Source organism: Megascapheus bottae, chromosome 2 (genome assembly GCF_031878675.1).
Source record: "Megascapheus bottae isolate mThoBot1 chromosome 2, mThoBot2.hap1, whole genome shotgun sequence".
In the NCBI taxonomy this organism is placed as follows: Eukaryota; Metazoa; Chordata; class Mammalia; order Rodentia; family Geomyidae; genus Megascapheus; species Megascapheus bottae.
Genome location: NC_143510.1, coordinates 8,027,475 through 8,032,536, shown reverse-complemented (window position 1 = coordinate 8,032,536; position 5,062 = coordinate 8,027,475). Strand labels below are relative to the sequence as shown.

At 42.6% G+C, this 5,062-nt stretch overlaps 1 pseudogene; it reads right to left on the bottom strand.

Moving 5' to 3' along the window:
- On the bottom strand, nucleotides 1-3,853 carry LOC150066347 (breast cancer metastasis-suppressor 1-like protein pseudogene; annotated as a pseudogene).
- Nucleotides 3,854-5,062: the final 1,209 nt, after the last annotated feature.

The following is a 5,062-nucleotide window of genomic DNA, read 5'->3' as shown; positions in this document are numbered from 1 at the left end:
TTACAAATGCTTAATTGAATATTTTCCTTTCTGTAGCTGTGAAATGTAAAGCTTAGATTTGCTTCCATCAGGCCTCTTAAACCAAACTTCATCATGGTTAATTGTAATTACAGCATTTGTAGGACATTCATCTTTCTTATCAATGCAGATTATTTGTCCACATATATACCACTCGCTGTCATAATAAGAGTCTCCCCTCTTTGGACCTGGCACTGTGCAGATGCTTTTCCAGCTTCACAGGCAATTCTGTTTTCACTCTATGTGGACCCAGTGTAGCCATTGCCTTTCTCATTGTCGTCCAGTCTTCACCAATATCAAGACCTTGCAGCATGTAAAGTATATATGGACCTGAAACCACAACTGGCTTCTTCTTATCAGGACTGCAGGGGTCCTTCCTCCTTTTCCGTGACTGAGGTTCATCATTCCACAGCTCTGAGGTGATGTCAATGCTGTGCCTGTCCTCCTCAAGCCTTCTGATTTTCTCCTCCAGCTCACTTTGAGCTGTATCATACAGCAAAAGCTTTTCACCCTCACAATGCTGGCGAGAAGCTTGAATTTCACATTCATACTTGTTCTTTACAGATTCCAAGCAGAGCTCTCTGTAGATTCCTGCTACCTTTGTACGAATTTGCATATTTTCTTGTAAAGTTGCCATTGGTTCCAAATATTCTGGTGCTTGTCCAGCTATGACTTCTTGTAGTTTTGCATCCACCTGTCTTAATCGTTCTTTATGAAGTTGATCATTCAGATCTGTAAACTGTTTCTCAAGATTGAATATTTCATCTAAGCATTCCATTCTTCTTTCACAGTCTTCACCATGCATTTCTGAGGTGTTTCCATCCTTGGAGACCGACGAGCTGTGTCCTTGTCTCCCGAACCGCTCCCCTCTGCATAGTCCACCTCCATCTCATCCTGACGACTAGGCTCCTTGTTATTCCCTCGGGAATGGACCAGCAATTTCCAGGGCTGCCATTGCTTCCCAATTCCCTCACCCAGCCTGGCCCCTGCTGCTTCAATGAAGGGCACGCCAAAAGCCTCCACCCATCCCAAGTGGCCATGCTAATGCGGAACCCCTCAAATTCCTCCCTGGCCCGGGCCCGGGCCCAGGCCCGGGCCTGTGTGTAATAATTTTTTTCCCAACCTTGGGCTTGACTTAGTGCTTGGGTGATATCCTTGAACCTTTTTCTGTTAAAATCTAGCACAAAGCTTGCTTTATTGAAAATGAACAACTGGTCGTAGATGGGGATCATGAGGGAAAATATTGGGAGAAAACTAAGAAGCAGTGACACTGTTCAAAAAAGAAATATATTCATTCCCTGATCTATGTAGCTGTAACTCCTCTGTACATCACCTTTACAATAAAAATTACTAAAATGCAAACACCCAAACGTTAAAGCAAAAGTTATCTTGCTGGGGACAGTATAGTGCCTCACAAATCATCTAGTACTGTGCTTTATCCACTGCCCAAAGTGAGCTTCCTAAGGGAAGTATCTTTTCAGAGTCTGAAAGTGAACGCAGCAGTATAAAGCATTGATCAGCTCCTCCCCTCAACTACAACTGTGATTGGGGTGGAGACATGTTAAAGGGCCCTGGGTGCTTCATGTGCATACAAATCCCTGAGGTTTCAAGGTGGAAAGAGATGAATCATTAAAGGTGTATATTGTTCTGTGGTTATACTTGGCTTTATTAGTTACTTGGGATCCTTGGCTATTTGTACCTAAAGAAGGAACTTAAGACCTCTTGTGATGTGAGGGTGGCATTAATCTCGTGTACGTTTGTGTGTGTGTGTGTGTGTGTGTGTGTGTGTGTGTGTGTATGTATTGCAGTCCTGGGATTTGGAGTCTGGGCTTCATCACTTGATAGACAGGCATTCTACTTCTTAGGTCACACTTTCAGTCCTCACTAACTTGCTATTTTTAGGGTTGGGGCTATCATTTTCTCCCTTTGTTCTACCCTCCTCTCTGCAGCTGTCCTCCTACAGGCTCCCACATGGCTAGGATCAGAGTTGTGCACCATCACAAAAAATGGCGTTGATCTTAGCAAGCCATGGAAAGAACATTTTGAATGATAAGGACTTTTGATATATTTCCAAATGACACCAGGAAGAAAGTTGGAAGGTCTCCTTTCACCCAGAATCTGAGATTCTAAACAATCTAGGATATTGCAATGTATCCAGATACTTTTTCCACACGAGAATAAATCTAGGAGCTTTGTTCATAGCAACATACATATCAACACCAGTTGCCCATGATGAACAGAAAGAAGTAGACTAATGAAGTTAATTATGACTGTGATGATAGCTTTTGTTTTCTGTAAGCTAACATACAAAGCAAAATGCAGTACAAAATGAAGAGAAACAGAATAAACACTCAAGTTACTTTCTGCCATAACAGGTCAAGGAAAGCAAGTACTGGAAGCAAAAGAAAAGCTCATGCTTCAAGAATGTACCTCTTTCCTTTCCCTGATGTACCACTAGTGTGACTTTATCATAAGTATCTCACCCCTTTGTTATTTTTTCCATGTGTGGGCCTGAACTGGAGCCTGGGCTCTGTTCCTGAGCCTCTGTGTGCTCAAGGCTGGAGCTCTACCACTAGCCCAACTACCACTTGATCCACTGTACCACCTCTGGCTTTTTCTGTTTATGTAGTATTGAGGAATCAAACTCAGGGCTTCCTGCAGGCTCGGCAAGCACTCTACCACTAAGCCATATTCTCAGTCCACGTTTGTCATCTTTTATTAAAAAAAAAAAACACCCCACAACTTTTATCGGAACTATTTAAAATCAGTGAACATACACTAACAGATACGTTAGGTATTTTAATTCTTTTACTTATCATTGTGGCTGTATGGTTTACTCATGAATGCACCTTGAATGCAGAGGCAGTTGGAATAGTATCTTTATGTTCATGGTCCTCCCTACCTGTAGTAGGAAAAAAAAATTCAAGAATGACTACTGTTAGCCTGGCCTGGTCCAATCCTCTGGACTTGTGGCAGGATAATAGGAAAATGGGCAGCACATGGGCCATTAGTATGGCCTAGAGGTAGACTACTTGGCTAGCATGCACAAAGCCCTGTATCTCAGATGGCATGTCCTCAGTGTGCTCTCCATAGGGAAGGAGGGAAGCAGCTTCCTGGAGCTCTTCTACCAGGGTGCAAATCCCATTATTGAGGTTTCATTACCTGATCACCTCCCCAAACTCCGACCTAAATCCATCCCATTGGAGCTCATTTCTGCATTGTTTGGGGATGATACAGCATTTAGAACACATGTCCAACTTCTCAGGAAGTATTTCAGATTTCCACAGAGCAAGACACACACATGTACACACACACACACACACACACACACACACACACACACACACTTCTGGCAGTTTCATTTCTGTTTGTAAGCTCCTCTCCAACATTCTTGGAAGAGGAAATGATAATGATCGGTTGGCTTCTGGCCTTCATGGTTTTCAAGCACAGTTGGCAAATTATCACCTTCACTACGACAGATTTTGTTCTATTACCCATTGCCAGGAATGGCCATTTCTCACAATATCATTGATCACACCAACAGAAGTTTTCATGTTTCAGACAATGTCTACTTTTTCCAGCACCTTTCAAGTCCTTCCTCAATCTTCTAGCAACTACTTAATCCTGAGTAGCCCAGAATATTGGGTGTCACTGCCCTGACACACTCCCTCCCCTCCCCAAGGCAGCCTGTTTTCAGAGGACACTTCTCTCATGCCACTCCTGCGTGTGTCCTCCATTCCACCCACATGTCCTGCCCTTCTCCTGCTGCCCCTTGTTGCCTCTGACCTCTGATTGCTCCTGGAACTCTAGGCTGTGGCCCCCTCCACATACCCATCGCTCTATGAAGGGAATGAAATGTTTCTGTGAATGTTTTCATCATCTTGAACACAATCAGCTGAAGAACGTGCTGAGTGTGAGAAGAACTCATGTGGAGGTCTTGTGGGATGCAGCAGAGTTCAACCCAAGTTGCAGAGGATGAATCTTATGTGGGATGACACTACTAGAATTCTTTCCCTAAAGCTCTGCACAGGTACCCAGGAAGTCCTAAAGCTCTTACAGGCTCTGAGAGATTTATGTTTTCTTGCATGAAAATCATTTTTCTAATAAAACCTTAGGCATTTTATATTAAAAAAATCTAAGGATTTAGAGCAATTCAGGTTCACTGGAGTGTGCGGGATCAGGTAATGGTTTTCAAATGATTGACTTCAAGTCAAAAAACTAAGAATAGATGTTCCTTATCTATAGGGAATAGAATCCAATTTAAAGCCACTCTGATGTACAAACACGCTATGTAAAATACACTAGGCTTCTGCTTAAGAATGAAACTGACACCTGGAGTTGGTGACTTATGCTTGTCATTTCAACTACTCAGGAGGCTGAGATCTGAGGATCCTGTTTGGAAGCCAGGTGAAGCAGGATTTCTATGAGGCCCAATCTCCAATTAACCACCAAAACAGAGAACTGGAGCTGTAGTCAAAGTGACAGAGGGTTAATCTTGACCAGAAATGTTCAGGGTTAGCAGCCAGCCCCTGATTTCAGGCCGCTGGATCCACAAAAACGTAACTCAATTATTCAGATTTCATCACAAGGGTTCAAAAGCTATATGAACTTTAAGAAATGAAACAAGAAAGTGTTTTGTAAATTTTATTGTACTGTTAGCAGGTTTCCCCACCCTATTTTTCCCTATGTGTCAACTGTTTTTTATTTCTGTACCCTTGATCTTTTTTATGTATTTATTTTGTCAATTGTAGGGCTTGAACTCTAGGTCTGGATGCTGTCACTGAGCTCTTTACATAAAGGATATCGCTCTATCCCTTGAGCCACAGCACCACTTCTGGTTTTTTGGTTTATTTGGAGATAAGAGTTTCACGGACTTTCATGCCTGGGTTGATTTTGAACTGGGATATTCATATTTTAGCCTCCAGAGTAGTTAGGATTATAGACATGAACTTAGGGCGCAGCTGGTACCCTTTATCTTGGATGTAAGTTTATGTGATTTGAGGAAGGAAGGAGCAACACAGAAACCATGGGAAAAAGGGTAAAC